General features: G+C 43.6%; 2 pseudogenes across 2 annotated transcripts; both read left to right on the plus strand.

The window, feature by feature from the left end:
• The first annotated feature begins 4,962 nt into the window (after positions 1–4,962).
• LOC308552213 (disintegrin and metalloproteinase domain-containing protein 20-like) lies at positions 4,963–7,383 on the plus strand (annotated as a pseudogene). Its single transcript has one exon. The product of its transcript is annotated as a disintegrin and metalloproteinase domain-containing protein 20-like (transcript).
• A 4,315-nt stretch (positions 7,384–11,698) lies between these two features.
• LOC308552219 (disintegrin and metalloproteinase domain-containing protein 20-like) lies at positions 11,699–18,185 on the plus strand (annotated as a pseudogene). Its single transcript has 4 exons — positions 11,699–14,079; positions 15,507–15,604; positions 17,532–17,593; positions 17,870–18,185. The product of its transcript is annotated as a disintegrin and metalloproteinase domain-containing protein 20-like (transcript).
• Positions 18,186–18,411: the final 226 nt, after the last annotated feature.

The raw sequence follows: 18,411 nt of genomic DNA on the forward strand, positions 1-18,411 counted from the left end.
CAAGTTTCGATTTTATCTTCTTCCAGTTGTCGAGCTTTGAGCAGGTAACATAATTGTCTCCCTTGTTTCCCCATCTGAAAAAGGGCATAATCATAGATCTTTAAAAGGTTGTTGAAAGGATTAAGTGAGATGAAATTTTAAAGCTTGCGCCTCAACTTCAAACTCAGATCCCTACCACCCTCACTTCCAACCCTCCTCAACATAAGTTGGTTGAATGAGTGAATAAAATGATCATAATAAAACATGGAGTATGATAAATTAAAAAAGTATGGTATAAGTAAGAGACGCTGGAATACTGAGAGGGAAGAGATAAAATAGAAATAGGAAAGGGAAATCAAGGAAGTTATCAATGAAGAAATTTGGAGGGGAAAAAAGTTTCTTGGGGACTACTGGGGGAAATCACTAGCCTGTACCTAGGAAGATTACCTTTCTCACCTGAGCACACAGCTTTAAGAGAAACACGTAGGGCAGTAAAAGGAAGAGTCACCAGTTATTTGCTCAGGAAACTATGTTCAGGAAATGCTGGTAATAAGTGGGGTGACAGATTAGGCATGTAAATTGACTTTATATCTTAATGTAAGTATAGTTTTTTAACAATGAGGAAACTTTAATATGTATGAAGAAAGAAAACAGGATATATGGATTTCTGCTCAGAGAGAACAATTCAGAAAAATGATGGAATCAGGATAGTAATGGGTGGGGGTGTTTAGAGAATAGCAAATACAACAGAGCCTATGAGTAGAAAAAGCATGAGTTGGTAGGTGATGACACTGAAAAAATAGGCTACAAACAGATGCTGGAGGAACACTGTGGCAGAGATATTCACTTAATTCTATATGCAATAGGCTAAGATGGAAGTTTATTTCTCTTGTATTAAAGAACTCTGGAAATCCATAGTTCAGGCCTCATATCAAGGCTCCTTAGTCACTGAGGCCCGGGTTCCTTCCAGCTTTCTGTCCTCTCTCCAGCCCCCTCCCCAGAGTGTGGCCTTTGCTTCATGGTCCAAAATGGGTTTTGGAACTCCCACCCTCATCTTCACACGCCAAGAAAGTAGTGAAGAAAAGGCAAAGAAAGTTTCACTCCATACTTTTATGGAGACCTCTTGGAAGTTTCATACACTTCTTATATCTCAGCCAGAAATCTGGTCTTACGGTTATACTTAACCGTAAGGGAGGCCTAGGATATGTCATATTTTAGTGAGATAGAAATGTGCCAACTGAAAGAAACCAGGATTACTATTATAAGTAAAAGGTGAGAATGGATATTGGTAGTCTGACACACAAAGCGACAGTCTGAACTAGCCTTTCTACTTAAGGCCTTATGACTTTGAGGTATATAAAAAGTATGAATCTTGGTTACTTCAGCCTACTGTTTTTACAAGATTAGTGGAAACTTTGCCTCACAGCTTGAGGGACTTTATTCACAACTTGCTCTATTTTTGCATATTTCGTGTCATGTAGTCACTTTTTCTTCCCAATCTCCTGTTTGCTCCTACCCCCTCCTACTTCAATATTTTATTGAAAACACTGACAGCCAGGTGTATCATAATCAATGCCTAAGTTATGACCTAGTGAGTGTGCCCCAATAGTGGCACCTAAAAATAAGTGATAATCCGCTATACATACATGTGCTACTCTCCAATTGGGGTTGCATACTACATCAAAGTTAGAAAAGTAGGTCACCCCATGTATTTCATGTTCTGTAAGAAGCAATGAAGTATCATGAGGAATAGTGAATCACCATCCCCAATATTTCCATAGACCAAATCAATTTATAGCAGCTGCAACATTGGGCCAGTTATACATATCCACCTAATCCCACCCATTTCATATACATATCATATGCATGTGGACCTCTAGAGTATTATGGTTACAAATGCTATGCAGGATGCTGTTTATGACCACTGCATTCTCTATTACATGTGTCTCATTATTGTACATTTGAAAGCTGTCAAGAGAATAGGTCTTAGAAGTTCTCATCACAAGAAAAAGTTTTTAACTATGTATGGTGAAGGGTGTTAACTAAATTTATTGTGGTGGTCATTTCTCAATATATACATATATGAAATAATTATGTTGTACAACTAAAACTAATAGGATGTTATATGTTAATTTTGTGTCAATAAAACCCAAAAACACACACACGCAAAAGACAAAAACTAAAAAAGAATGTGTATACTTTTATTTTTCTACTTTAAATTTTTAAAATATTGACTTCGCATTTTGTGATAATATAATTTCAAGGTCCATTTCTTTTTTATTTTATTTATTTTTCAGTTACAGGTGTATTTTGCTCTTGTTGGGTAGAGAATTCTGTGTATCTCTGTTGGTCCAATTGGTTCAAGTCCTAGTACCTTATCAATACTCTGCCTCATTATATCAAATATTTATAGTGGTATGTTGAACATCCAACTATTTTTATAAATCTGTATTTTCCCTTTCAATTCTGTCAATGTTTGCCTCACATATTCTGGAACTCGGGTGCTTGTGACATATATGTTTATAATTATTATATCTTCTTGGTGAATTTACCCTTTTATAAGTACATAATGTCCTACTTTGTCTCTTTGTACAGGTTTTCCCTTACCATTTGAATATATTTAAAACAGTTGTTTTATAGCCTTTGTCTAGTAAGTCTGATGTCTGTGCTCCACTGGGGATGGTTTCTGTCAGCTTATTTTGTTCCTTCAAATGAGCCACGGTTTACTGTAGTTTTGTATGTGTTGTGATTTTTTAGTTGTTGAAAATTGGATATTTTATTAAAACGTGGTAACTCCGGAAATTATTTTCATCCTTCCTAGTGATGCTTTTTAAAAATTAGATTGTTGCCCTGTCTAGTGTGGCTCAGTTGGTTGGTGCATCGTCCCGTGGACCAAAGGGTCATGGGTTTGATTCCAGGTCAGGGCACATACCCAAGTTGTGGGTTCAATCCCCCGGTCAGGGCCTATACGAGAGGCAACAGATCGATGTTTCCCTCTCACACCGATGTTTCTCTCTCTCCCTCTCCCTTCCTCTTTCTAGAATCGAAGAAAAACATATCCTTGGGTATAGATTAAAAAAAATTTGTTGAAAGTCACTGGAGACTTTTTCAAACAAAAGTTTCAAAGACTGCTCAGGGTTATGGGTGCTCTCTGAAGACTGTTCCTTTAGCTCGTCTTGAGCTTATATGTTCACAGAGGTTCCCATGAATTCCTGAAGCAATTTGAAGATGGCTCATTCCTTTTTGTTGTTGTTGTTAATCCTCTCCTGAGGGTATTTTTTCCATCGACTTTTAGAGAGAGTGGAAGGAAGGGAGGGAAGGGGAGAGGGAGGGAGAGAAACATCGATGTGAGAGAGACACATCAATTAGTTGCCTCCTACATGTGCCTGGACCAGGGCCAGGGATGGACCCTGCAACCCAGGTATATTCCCTTGAAGGGGAATTGAACCCATAACCCTTTGATATGCTGGCCTACGCTCCAACCACTGAGCAACACCAGCCAGGGCAAAGATGGCTTATTCCTGACTGGGCCTTTTCTTGGTTGCTGGAAACATTTATTTTTTCCCCTGATCTCCTATAAAGTTGGTTCAGATAGTTTCTAGTTGTTTTTCTTCAGTTTTACTGTGGCGGAAGGAGAGCTTGGAGCTTCCTAGTCTGTCATTTTACTGATGTCACTCTCAGTACAAAACTTTTAAAAGTTGTATGATTTACACTGACCGGGTGGCTCAGTTGATTGCAGCGTCATCCTATCCATGGAAAGGTTGCCGGGTGTGTACAGGAGGTAGCTGATCAGTCTCTCTCTCTCTTTTCCTCTCTCTCTAAAATCAATGAACATATCTTCAGGTGAGGATAAATAAGTAAATAAAATCTGTATGATTTCACAAAACAACACAGAGTAGTTCATTAAAACCCACAAATTGTTTCAAGACTGCCACTTAGCAAAACATGGTCCTGTTTCATTTATCACCATAGGGAATGGTATGAATTACAACTATTGCAAAATCCATCGAATTACCTCTCATTTTCATATATATCCAAACCTCTTTCTTTTTTTCTTTCTGTAATAGTAGAGCCTAATTCTACCATAAGTACACCTTTGCTTATAAAATATTAATTTATATTCTGGTCCATGATATTCTTAAGAATCTTACTGACTCTAAAACCATGATTTGTTTAAAATATCATGCAGTTTTTCAATTGGAAAAATACATGAATCAGCGTCCAATTGTCACCACATCCTAACTCTCATATTGAATACCCCCACACTTACCACCCTCCTTCCTCCTCCCAAAATACCCACATTACCCTCCCTTAAGCAGGAGATAATATAAGTTGGTACAAGTGTTGACAGGTGAGATGCAAAAGAAAAATTCACAAAGACTTTTTTCTGACTTTAGCTTTTTTAATAAAATGAAGAAGAATTTTGAAAGGGTAAACATACACACATGATTACCCAAAACTAACTCATTTCTGATTTCTCCATGTATGGGAACAATCCTCTTCAGACCATTCAGATAGCCTATGAATTTGTGCAACATATTGTGTAGTAGCTTTCCTGGCTATACTTTTTCTATGGCCTGAATGCTAAAAGCAGCTTAATTATCTTTCAAACATTACCATCTTTGTATCACCCCTGTCCTCACAAATACCCTCCCAGTAAACATAAAGGAAAAATGGGTAACTTACTATTACTCTTTCCCAAATGGCCGAACTTTCTTGTCTATTCCATTTTCCAAAAATACACATCTGATGTTTGAGTTCATCAATTTTCTAGTCCTTACCAATACAGTTAGTTCTATTCATTTTTATACCATTCACAAATTACTTTTTGTTCTTAAAATTATCTTTTTTTTAATCATGGCTAGTTCATCTCAGGCTGAGGTCAAGGCATGCTTATAACATTACAACTGTTCCATACTGCACTGATGTTGAAAAAAACCTTTCAAACCAGGCTCCCTAGATCACTGAGCACAGCCTCCCCTAATGAATGGGCCATTGTCATGTAATAGCTGCCCCCTCCCAGTTCCACCTCTCTGGGGGTGCCAGACCTCCTGTCTCTCTCTGCTCTGGTCCTGACTACACAGCTGGGAAAGGTGCTGTTGCAGGTTAGTCTTACCTGCCTCCCACTTGCCTGCAGTTTCTTTGGTCAGAGGCTGCCTCACTCATGGGGCATGCCTGGGCCCAGGCCCACCTGACAGGTGATCTCTGGCTGCTTCTACTCTGGCTGCTCCTGTCCCAGGTCTGCTGCTCCCATGCCCTGCCAGGATGGCGCTTCACTTCCTGTGAAATTGTGATCCCCAGGAAGGTGTCCCACAGGGTGGGTGGAGCTGGGGTGCAAGACCAGCTCTCCTACAGGATTCAGTTCAGGGGCCATAGACATGTGGTTCACATGAAGGTCAAGAAGAACTTGCTGCCCAGACAGTTTCCTGTTATCACCGATAACGACCAAGGTGCTATGCAGGAGGACTACCCCTTTGTCCCTCGAGACTGCTACTACTAAGCTACCTGGAAGGAGTTCCCGGGTCCATGGGGCACGCTGGACACCTGCCGTGGGGGTCTGCGTGGCATGCTGCAGGTGGATGACTTCACTTACGAAATCAAACCACTGGAGGATTCTTCCAAGTTTGAGCGTGTGGTTTCTCTGCTTGTGTGGGAAGACCAGTCAACAGAGACCGAAAGGTGTAAGATTGAAGAAGAAGATGCTGATCTAGCATATGAAAGGGCAAAGGTTGCTGGAACCCCTAGAGCAACGCCTGTGTATTCGTGGTGGTCCCATAGGCAATTCTTAAAACTTCACTACATAGTTTCTCATTCATTATACAGAATGCACCCTAATACAACAGAGGTAATAGAGAACATGGTGATGATAAACAACATAATGCATACCATTTATTTTCAAAATAAACTAGTCATCTACATACGCGTCTTGTGCATATGGCAAAATAGGGATATGATAATGTGATCCATACTGGTACTAGTTACAGAATTACAGAACTATTCGGTTTGTGCAAATATTGGAACTGGTTTAGTCAAATTCCTCATGATACTTCATTGCTTCTTACAGGACATAAATTGAAGGGCAATATATATTATTCCCACCACGATGGAGTATGCAACGCCAACTGGGGGTCCATGGGTGTATTTGTTGCAAATTATCATTTATTTTTTGCTGCCTTTGTTTCAGCACATGCAGTGGGTCATTCTTTGGGCATGAGACATGATGAACCTGGTTGTAGATGTTTTCGAAGGACCTTCTGTGTCATGATTTCTCAGCCAGGTCTTTTTGATACGTTTAGCAATTGTTCTTATGACACACTCCATCGTCGTATGAGTATCTTCGCTGACTGTCTGGCTTTTACAGATGCACCATATGATAATTTTCCTTATATAGCCCCTCGTTGTGGTGACCAGATCATAAATGAGAGGGAAGAATGTGACTGTGGCACCTTTAGAGACTGTGCTAAAGATAAATGTTGTGAGACCAATTGTGCCCTCTCCCTTGGCAGTCAATGCAGTGGAGGAGGTTGCTGTTTGAATTGTAAACCTGCTAAACCTGGATGGATTTGTAGGGAGAGGTCTGGCATTTGTGATCTAGCAGAATACTGTGACGGAAAAACGGCTCTTTGTCCAGAAGATGTTTATATCCAGGATGGAACGCCGTGTTCAGGATTAGCCGTTTGTGTGAGAGGAAACTGTAGTGACCGCGATATGCAGTGTCAAGCCCTTTTTGGCTACGAAATAAGAGATGGTTCGCCAGCGTGCTATAAGCAATTGAATGTAAGAGGTGACCGATTTGGAAACTGTGGGTTGAGGAAGTACCTTTTCGGCGGAATAAGACCAACGCAATGTGAACCAGATGATGTTTTTTGCGGAATGTTGCACTGTCGTAATGTCCCAGAAGTACCTGGTGGAGGTGATCATATTTCATTTCGTCACGTAATAGTAAAAGATGTTCAACAATAATTACGCTTTGGATATGCTGTACGCCTTGGCTCAGATGAACCAGCTCTCGGACTTGTAATAGATGGTGCCACATGTGGGCCTGGAAAATTTTGTGTTGAACAGAATTGTACTTTTCATACAGACATGGGTTATGATTGTGATGTCAAGACATGCAATTTCAGAGGGGTGTGCAACAATAAGAAACATTGTCATTGTCAACGAGGGTGGAATCCACCAGGATGTAACCAAACAGGACCAGGTGGTAGTGTGGACAGTGGCCCTGCACCTGACAGAGAACCAGAAGTTCGAGGCAAAATATCTGTTACGGTAAACCACGGCATGGTGATACTGTGTATTCGATTTGGCCTTTTACTGCTTGCATTCATTTTGGGTTGCCTTACATACTTAACTGATACTGAAGATAAAGGTGAAGATGATGATAAAAGAAGGGGTAACAAGTAAACTGGTAGAGAAACAGAATCCCCTGAACTTTAAACGCTAACTGGAACCTACACAATGGAGAAAAATCACATTGGCACTTACTGGGAGAATCGATCAAGAATCACTCTGAGAATGGCATCATCCTACAGCTATTCATCCCAAGGTTGTCATCTTGAAATAAAGTGACTTGGAAATTGAAAAACATTCTGTGTGTTTCAGTTCACTTAACATATCATGTGTGGCCATATTGTTAAAATTCCTGTAGATGCCAGTAGGACCTTTTAGATTCGCTAGCCAGAGGGCCTGTACTTACTTAAGATGTTGGCACTTATGTCTTGGAGATGCTCCTGTAGAAGATATTGTGGGCAGTGGTGTGCCCTTTGTTATAACAGTTTTGCCCAATTGGTTATGTGCTAGATTTTTGTTATTTGTTCATTTTATTGGTAGTGTCAAATAAGCATAAAGAGAATCCCTCAGCACACAGAGTAGGAAGATCAAAAACTTCTGTGTCATAGGCCCGTGATGTTAACAGTAGTGCTAGCACCTGCTCTTTATGTGATCTTGCCTGAAGTCTTTGAAGTTTACATTTTCAAGGTCCACAATTACATTCAGAGAAGAAATAGATTTTTCTAAGGTTGTGTGATGATCAAAAAAGCCCCTAAGCCCAGCTGGTGTGTCTCAGTGGTTGACCCATGAACCAGGAGGTCACAGTTTGATTCTCGGTCAGGGCACATGCCCGGGTTGCATGCTCGGCCTCCAGTGGGGGGCATGCGGGAGGCTGCGAATCAGTGATTCTCTCTCCTCATCGATGTTTGTCCCTCTCTCTCCCCCTTCATCTCTCTGAAATCACTAAAAACATTGCATTTCTTTTTTTCTTATCCCCCCGAAAAAAGCATCTAAGAAAAGCCAGCCCATTTTAAGCACTTACAGGCCAACTCTTATCATATTTCTTCTTCTTTGGTTGTGCTAAAGCTGGGGTATTCCAAGTATAATGAGTTCAGCATCCCCCCTTATTGTAAAGCTTTCACATAAGGAACGGGCCACTGATGACTGATCCATCATTTCCTAAGGCCTAGGGTAATTGTGTCATAGTATCTCACATATAAAATCATGGGAATTGACTCATCACAGCCTGTCAAATTACACAATGGCACTGACTGTCTGACATATAGGGTGTTTCCAAAAAAATGTATATTGACTCTTGAATAATTATAAAGGCCGTGTTATATTAAAATACCTTTAATATTTCAAATTGAGCTATCAGCTGTTAAAGTGTGTATATGTTTTGGAGGGACACCCTGTATATATGAAGACAAAATTTTAGGTAAAAGGGAACAGGAAGCAGTCACTTCAGAAACAGTGCACTAGTATAGAGTCTGATAAGTGGTGTGTTGTATTTGTGCTATTTAAATGCCTCAGGCCAAAGATTAGGTCTCTTTCTGAAAATATGGGATGCAGATGAGGCCAGCCACCAAATGGTGGAGGAAGGATGCAGCAGTGGAGAATCGGTAGGATCGCCAGTCTGTGACACTGTAATTTCTCCATCTTTTATAGAGCTCTCATGGCCAGCACTTCTTGTCTGGGTGGCTTCTCTGGTCAAGTGATCTGGACCTTCATCCATGATGGGTCTGAGCTCCTGCTTCCTATGCTCTTATCAAATACGGCCGCACCATTAGCAACTGTTATCACTATCTCCTAAAATCGAGGTTGGATGAATATTTACCAAAAGGGTTATTTCTTGCTGATCCATGGGCAATTCTTGAAACTAGACTGTCTTCCTAGGGGAGGTAGAAATTCTGTTTCTGTTTCAGCAGCCTGTTTACCAAAGCATGTTAACTCTGGGCCTTGTAACGTTTTCCCTCTTTTTTTCTCCACTTTCTCAATACTGGTTCAAATCCTCACTGATTTGTTTTGCATTTGTTAAGGGCCTTTTGTTTCCCTCAGGCTGTTTAATTTGTACTACAGTAGGTTTGAGTGTGTGTGTGTGTGTGTATGTTTTCTTTAGTTACCATGATCTCTCCAAAAGTGTGAAGTGAGATTTTGACCCAAGGATGGGTGTCGTCTGCCAGTCTAAAATGTTTCTAAATAGCATTGACAATTCAGGTTATATACCATGACTTCTAAAGAGGTGGCTGTGTCATGTTAAGGCCTAACATGTGTATTCCTTAAAAGTGGTTTCTAATTGGTGCCAGATATTCAAAACAGATCCCTTACAGCCTAGACAACACAGCTAGACTTTTCCCAGTTAATGTAAGAGTAGAAATGCTCCGAGTTAGCCTTAAATTTCTTTTAACCCTATTTGTAGGGCTTTCGCATATCAAGAAAGGGTGAACTTCCAGGACAAAGGTAAGGGGGACCTGAAAACGGTAAGGAAGAGGGGCAGAGGGGCTGAAAGAAAGAGAGGGATCAGGATAGGAGGGAGGTGAGAAAGGAGTAGGGCTATGAGACACACAGTAACAGAGGTAGACAGGAGGACAACGTCTTTGGGAGGGAAAGAAGGCTGAAGTTGTTTAAAAGGAAGCCTCAAAGCCTTAGAATTTGTTCAAAATCTTTCTTTCTTGCCTCCTTTGGACCAACTGAAGTAAGCGGCCCGTGGTGTGATCGCTGTTCTAATACCCTTTCTTCTAAGGTGGCACGCTACACAAGTGTGACCTGCCCAAGAAACCAAAGGGCCCCTGCAGTTCAAGACTGTACTTCCTGAGATCATGCCACTTTCAGAAGAAAGTAATAGAGTCAGGAACTTTGTGGCACACCACAGAGCTAGCACAAATCTGACCAGGGGTTGGGAGGATTACAGGTTTCCCCTAGTTAAAGAAGACTGACATAGAAGGAGGGACTTGCCCGACCTTAAAGTAAGCCTGATTCTCTGCTCATCCAAAGGACTCCAAAAAGCAGGCAAATACTGACATGAGTATGGCAGAGGGTTGACCTGCAGAAGAATGGCAGCCTGCAATCTCCATGCTATAAAAAAGAACAGAGACCAGGAGGAGGACTTGCAGCCCCACCCAAGGAAGTTAGGGTTCTTTGATAGGTGCTGTTCTTGACCCAGCCAGCCAGTGTTTGGGGTTTGCCCAACCTTTCTCATGTAATGACACCAAGTTATTTTAAAAAACAAAGAGTACATGCCTCAGAGGTTAAAGGCTTCATTTGGTTGAAGCCTATCAGGGAATGCCTGAAGACCAGGCGGGAACCAAGGTCAGGGTTCTTCTAAGATGGAAAGAATTTGAATAACCCTCCCGTGTTTTAACTTCAGTGGCAGTTTCCACCTTTTGCAAAACTTGTGGATGGGGATGGTTCCTCTTTTCCTGCCCCTTGTTTGGAGTCCCAGTAACCAACAGAACAGTATTTCTGACAGCTGTTTCTGTAAGCCTTGCGGCACTTTTAGGTGGTCATGGGGTGTAGGAGGTATGAAGCCAAAGAAAGAAAACGGGGCAGGGTAGAAGGAAGGTAAGGGGAAATGAGAGGACTCTCTGTATTATTTGTTGAAAATCTTTTGTTCCTTTATCCTTGAGGAGTCTGAGGCCTTCTGGGTCAAGTTCGCTACACAGGTCCGTTCGGAGTTACCATTGCCCAAGGGAGTTCCACGTGGCTCCCAAGTGAGTCACCTGGATTCCACATATAATCCTCCATGGCTGTACCGAGGTTCAGCAGCAGCCGTTCCCTCCCCTGCTACTCAGAATCAGTTAGTACTCTGTCCAAAATGGCAACTCCCCTTCTCACCAGCTGGACACAAGATGTGCGAGGTGCCCTGATGGCAGCTGTAGCTTGCAATTCTGTGGGACTCGTGCCATGTCCCTGGCAAAAGCACATCCCCTGTGGGCCAAGACCTGTAGCCCTGGAGACTACACAGGTGCAGGGAGGGCAGCGGAACAGCCGCCAGTGGGTCAGTAAGAGGAATGGAAACTGGGCCACCCAGCTCCTACTCCTTGGTTCCTGGTCCCATGTGTTCTGCGTAACGGATGTACAGCACCACATAGCGGTCTCTGATTTAACACAGACACTGCACGCCGAAGGAGGGCGCTCTGTCCGTCCAGAGTAGTGTTTCAGGGCTGGCATTTTGGCCATGTCTTCAGTAGGCTCTCTCACACACTACGAGGGTAGCTGCTACTAAAAATATAAGTGATGCAGACTGTGTATTCCCTTGGGTGGGCCCGTTCCTGTACCTCATTCTCTCAAGGGTGAGTTCTCTGTTTTCACGCTCAGTCGTGTGGGATTCCGTTTTTAAAGATCACACATCTCACCAGGAAATCCACTTATTCTTCCCCTGGGTCTTTTCCAAGAGACCAAGGGACCTTTCAGCGCAGGGTCCCTGGATCGCTGAGCACAGCCTCCCCTAATGAATGCACCATTGTTATGTAATAGCAGCCCCGTCCCCGCTCCACCTCTCTGGGGGTGCCAGACCTCCAGTCTCTCTCTGCTCTCCTCCTGACTACACAGCTGGGAAAGGTGCTGTTGCAGGTTAGTCTTGCCTGCCTCCCACTTGCCTGCAGTTTCTTTGGTCACAGGCTGCCTCACTCATGGGGCCTGCCTGGGACCAGGCCCACCTGACAGGTGATCTCTGGCTGCCTCTACTCTGGCTGCTCCTGTCCCAGGTCTGCTGCTCCCATGCCCTGCCAGGATGGCGCTTCACTTCCTCTGAAATTGTGATCCCCAGGAAGGTGTCCCACAGGGTGGGTGGAGCCGGGGTGCAAGACCAGCTGTCCTACAGAATTCACTTCAGGGGCCGTAGGCATGTGGTTCACATGAAGGTCAAGAAGAACTTGCTGCCCAGACAGTTTCCTGTTATCACCGATAACGACCAAGGTGCCATGCAGGAGGACTACCCCTTTGTCCCTCGAGACTGCTACTACTACAGCTACCTGGAAGGAGTGCCCGGGTCCATGGGCACGCTGGACACCTGCCGTGGGGGTCTGCGTGGCATGCTGCAGGTGGATGACTTCACTTACGAAATCAAACCACTGGAGGATTCTTCCAAGTTTGAGCATGTGGTTGCTCTGCTTGTGTCAGAAGAACAGTCAGCAGAGAATGAAAGGTGTAGGATTGAAGAAGAAGATGGTGATCTAGCATATGAAGAGGCAATGGTTGCTGAAAACCCTAGAGCTGTGCCCGTGTATTTGTGGTGGACCCATAAGCAAGATGCGAAAATTCACTATACAGTTACTAGCTCATTATACGTGATGTCCCGTAATATGACATGGGTAATAGAGAACGTGGTGATGATAAACAACATAATGCATACCATTTATTTTCAACATCAACTAGTCGTCCACATAAGCGTTATATGCATATGGCAACGTAGGGATCCTTTGGACGTAACCCGTCAGAATGCTCAGAGAATTATACAACAGTTTGGTTCGTGGAAATTTAGGTACCTTTTTCACCAAATGCCTCATGATATTTCATTGCTTCTTACAGGACATAAATTGTCTGGAGGTATATATCTTAGCCACCACGATGGAGTATGCAACCCCAACTGGGGGGTAATGGGTGTATTTGTAGCACGTTTGCATATATTTTTAGCTGCCTCTGTTTCAGCACATGCACTTGGTCATGGTTTGGGCATGGGACATGATGGAACTGGTTGTAGATGTTTTCGAAGGACTTTCTGTGTCATGGCTCCTAAGCCGGGTCTTTTTGATATGTTTAGCAACTGTTCTTATGAAAGATTCCAGTTTCGTCTGTCTATCTTTCCCTACTGTCTGCTTGATAAAAATGTACCATATGGTAATTTTCCTTATATAGCTCCTCGTTGTGGTGACCAGATCATAAATGAGAGGGAAGAATGTGACTGTGGCACCTTTAGAGACTGTGCTAAAGATAAATGTTGTGAGACCAATTGTGCCCTCTCCCTTGGCAGTCAATGCAGTGGAGGAGATTGCTGTTTGAATTGTAAACCTGCTAAACCTGGATGGATTTGTAGGGAGAGGTCTGGCATTTGTGATCTGGCAGAATACTGTGACGGGAAAACGACTCTTTGTCCAGAAGATGTTTATATCCAGGATGGAACCCCGTGTTCAGGATTAGCCGTTTGTGTGAGCGGAAACTGTAGTGACCGTGATATGCAGTGTCAGGCCCTTTTTGGCTACCAAGTAAGAGATGGTTCTCCAGCGTGCTATCAGCAATTGAATGCAGTAGGTGACCGATTTGGAAACTGTGGATTGGTGGAGATCCTTTACGGAAAAACTCCTGGGAAATGTGAACCAGATGATGTTTTTTGCGGAATGTTGCACTGTCGTGATGTCCCAGAAGTACCTGGTGGAGGTGAACATACTACATTTCGTCGCCTAATAGTAAAAGATGTTCAACAAGAAGTATGCTTTGGATATGATCTACACCTTGGCTCAGAAGAACCAGCTCTCGGACTTGTAATGGATGGTACAACATGTGGGCCAGGAAAATTTTGTGTGAAACAGAATTGTACTTTTCATGCAGACATGGGTTATGATTGTGATGTCAAGACATGCAATTTCAGAGGGGTGTGCAACAATAAGAAACATTGTCACTGTCAACGAGGGTGGAATCCACCAGGATGTAACCAACCAGGACCAGGTGGTAGTGTGGACAGTGGCCCTGCACCTGACAGAGAACCAGGTGTTCGCGGCAAAATAAGTGTTAATGTAAACCACGCCCTAGTTGCGATCTTTATTCGATCAGCCCTTTTACTGCTTGCATTCATTTTGGGTTGCCTTACATACTTAACTGAAGATGATGATGAAGGTGATGATAAAAGAAAGGGTAAAAAGTAAACTGGGAAAGAAACAGAATCCCCTGAACTTTACTAAATGCTAACTGGAACCTACACAATGGAGAAAAATCACATTGGCACTTACTGGGAGAATCGATCAAGAATCACTCTGAGAATGGCATCATCCTACAGCTATTCATCCCAAGGTTGTCATCTTGAAATAAAGTGACTTGGAAATTGAAAAACATTCTGTGTGTTTCAGTTCACTTAACATATCATGTGTGGCCATATTGTTAAAATTCCTGTAGATGTCAGTAGGACCTCTTAGATTCGCTAGCCAGAGGGCCTGTACTTACTTAAGATGTTGGCTCTTATGTCTTGGAGATGCTCCTGTAGGAGATCTTGTGGGCAGTGGTGTGCCCTTTGTTATAACAGTTTTGCCCAATTGGTTATGTGCTAGATTTTTGTTATTTGTTCATTTTATTGGTAGTGTCAAATAAGCATAAAGAGAACCCCTCAGCACACAGAGTAGGAAGATCAAAAACTTCTGTGTCATAGGCCCGTGATGTCAACAGTAGTGCTAGCACCTGCTCTTTATGTGATCTTGCCTGAAGTCTTTGAAGTTTACGTTTTCAAGGTCCACAATTACATTCAGAGAAGAAATAGATTTTTCTAAGGTTGTGTGATGATCAAAAAAGCCTCTAAGCCCAGCTGGTGTGTCTCAGTGGTTGACCCATGAACCGGGAGGTCACAGTTTGATTCTCGGTCAGGGCACATGCCCGGGTTGCATGCTCGATCCCCAGTGGGGGACATGCGGGAGGCGGCCAATCAGTGACTCTCTCTCATCATCGATGTTTGTCCCTCTCTCTCCCCCTTCCTCTCTCTGAAATCACTAAAAACATTGCTTTTCTTTTTTTCTTTTTTTTACCCCCAAAAAAGCCTCTAAGAAAAGCCAGCCCAATTTAAGCACTTACAGGCCAACTCTTATCATTTTTCTTCTTCTTCGGTTATGCTAAAGCTGGGGTATTCCAAGTATGATGAGTTCAGCATCCCTCCTTATTGTAAGGCTTTCACATAAGGAAGGGGCCACTGATGACTGATCCATCATTTCCTAAGGCCTCGGGTTATTGTGTCATAGTATCTCACATTCAAAATCACGGGAATTGACTCATCACAGCCTGTCTATAAATTACAGAATGGCACCGACTGTCTCATACATAGGGTGTTTCCAAAAAAGTGTATATACATTCTTGAATAATTATAAAGGCCGTGTTTTATGAAAATACATTTAATATTCCAAATTGAGCTATGGGCTGTTACAGTGTGTATACATTTTGGGGGGACACCGTGTATATATGAAGACAAAATTTTAGGTAAGAGGAAACAGGAAGCGGTCACTTCAGAAACAGTGCACTAGAACAGAGTCTGACAAGTGGTGTGTTGTGTTTGTGCTATTTAGATGCCTCAGGCCAAAGTTTACATCTCTTTCTGAAAATATGGGATGCAGATGAGGCCAGCCACCAAATGGTGGAGGAAGGATGCAGCAGTGGAGAATCGGTAGGATCGCCAGTCTGTGACACTGTAACTTGTCCATCTTTTATAGAGCTCTCATGGCCAGCACTTTGTGTCCGGTTGGCTTCTCTGGTCGAGTGATCTGGACCTTCATCCATGATGGGCCTGAGCCCCTGCTTCCTTTACCCTTATCAAATATGGGCGCTCCATCAGCAACTGTCATCAGTATCTCCTAAAATCGAGGTTGGATGACCATTTCCTAAGAGGGTTATTTCTTGCTGATCCATGGGCAATTGTTGAAACTAGACTGTCTTCCTGGGGGGTGGGGGTAGGGGGTGGGGGGTGGGTAGCAATTCTGTTTCTGTTTCAGCAGCCTGTTTACCAAAGCATGTGAACTCTGGGCCCTGTAACATTTTCCCTCTTTTTTCCCCACTTTCCCAGTACTGGTTCATATCCTCAGTGATCTGTTTTGCATTTGTTAAGGGCCTGTTGTTTCCCTCAGGCTGTTTAATTTGTACTACAGTAAGTTTGATTGTGTGTGTGTGTGTGTGTGTGTGTGTGTGTGTGTGTGTGTTTTTCTTTGGTTATCATGCTCTCTCCAAAAGTGTGAAGTAAGATTTTGACCCAAGGATGGGTGTGGCCTGCAAGTCTAAAATGTTTCTAAATAGCATTGACAATTCAGGTTATATGCCATAACTTCTAAAGAGGTGGCTGTGTCGTGTTAAGGCCTAACATGTGTATTCCTTAAAAGTGGTTTCTAATTGGTGCCAGATAGTCAAGACAGATCCCTTACAGCCTAGTGAACACAGCTAGACTTTTCCCAGTTAACACAAGAGCAGAAATGCTCAGGGTTAGCCTTAAGTTCCGTTTAACCCTATTTGTAGGGCTTTGGCCTATCAAGAAAGGGTGAAGTTCCAGGACAAAGGTAAGGGGGAGCTGCAGAAGGTGAGGAAGAGGAGCAGTGGGGCTGAAAGGAAGAGAGGGATCAGGATAGGAGGGAGGTGAGAAAGGAGTGGGGCTATGAGACACACAGTTACAGAGGCAGACAGGAGGACAACGTCTTTGGGAGGGGAAGAAGGCTGAAGTTGTTTAAAAGGAAGCCTCAAAGTCTTAGAATTTGTTCAAAATCTTTCTTGCTTTCTTTCTTGCCTCCTTTGGACCAACCGAAGTAAGCGGCCCGTGGTGTGATCGCTGTTCTAATATCCTGTCTTCTAAGGTGGCACGCTACACAAGTGTGACCTGCCCAAGAAACCAAAGGGCCCCTGCAGTTCAAGACTGTACTTCCTGAAATCATGCCACTTTCAGAAGAAAGTAATAGAGTCAGGAACTTTGTGGCACACCACAGAGCTAGCACAAATCTGACCAGGGGTTGGGAGGATTACAGGTTTCCCCTAGTTAAAGAAGACTGACATAGAAGGAGGGACTTGCCCGACCTTAAAGTAAGCCTGATTCTCTGCTCATCCAAAGGACTCCAAAAAGCAGGCAAATACTGACATGAGTATGGCAGAGGGTTGACCTGCAGAAGAATGGCAGCCTGCAATCTCCATGCTATAAAAAAGAACAGAGACCAGGAGGAGGACTTGCAGCCCCACCCAAGGAAGTTAGGGTTCTTTGATAGGTGCTGTTCTTGACCCAGCCAGCCAGTGTTTGGGGTTTGCCCAACCTTTCTCATGTAATGACACCAAGTTATTTTAAAAAACAAAGAGTACATGCCTCAGAGGTTAAAGGCTTCATTTGGTTGAAGCCTATCAGGGAATGCCTGAAGACCAGGCGGGAACCAAGGTCAGGGTTCTTCTAAGATGGAAAGAATTTGAATAACCCTCCCGTGTTTTAACTTCAGTGGCAGTTTCCACCTTTTGCAAAACTTGTGGATGGGGATGGTTCCTCTTTTCCTGCCCCTTGTTTGGAGTCCCAGTAACCAACAGAACAGTATTTCTGACAGCTGTTTCTGTAAGCCTTGCGGCACTTTTAGGTGGTCATGGGGTGTAGGAGGTATGAAGCCAAAGAAAGAAAACGGGGCAGGGTAGAAGGAAGGTAAGGGGAAATGAGAGGACTCTCTGTATTATTTGTTGAAAATCTTTTGTTCCTTTATCCTTGAGGAGTCTGAGGCCTTCTGGGTCAAGTTCGCTACACAGGTCCGTTCGGAGTTACCATTGCCCAAGGGAGTTCCACGTGGCTCCCAAGTGAGTCACCTGGATTCCACATATAATCCTCCATGGCTGTACCGAGGTTCAGCAGCAGCCGTTCCCTCCCCTGCTACTCAGAATCAGTTAGTACTCTGTCCAAAATGGCAACTCCCCTTCTCACCAGCTGGACACAAGATGTGCGAGGTGCCCTGATGGCAGCTGTAGCTTGCAATTCTGTGGGACTCGTGCCATGTCCCTGGCAAAAGCACATCCCCTGTGGGCCAAGACCTGTAGCCCTGGAGACTACACAGGTGCAGGGAGGGCAGCGGAACAGCCGCCAGTGGGTCAGTAAGAGGAATGGAAACTGGGCCACCCAGCTCCTACTCCTTGGTTCCTGGTCCCATGTGTTCTGCGTAACGGATGTACAGCACCACATAGCGGTCTCTGATTTAACACAGACACTGCACGCCGAAGGAGGGCGCTCTGTCCGTCCAGAGTAGTGTTTCAGGGCTGGCATTTTGGCCATGTCTTCAGTAGGCTCTCTCACACACTACGAGGGTAGCTGCTACTAAAAATATAAGTGATGCAGACTGTGTATTCCCTTGGGTGGGCCCGTTCCTGTACCTCATTCTCTCAAGGGTGAGTTCTCTGTTTTCACGCTCAGTCGTGTGGGATTCCGTTTTTAAAGATCACACATCTCACCAGGAAATCCACTTATTCTTCCCC

This window comes from Miniopterus schreibersii (assembly GCF_964146895.1).
Source record: "Miniopterus schreibersii genome assembly, chromosome: 1".
NCBI lineage: Eukaryota > Metazoa > Chordata > Mammalia > Chiroptera > Miniopteridae > Miniopterus > Miniopterus schreibersii.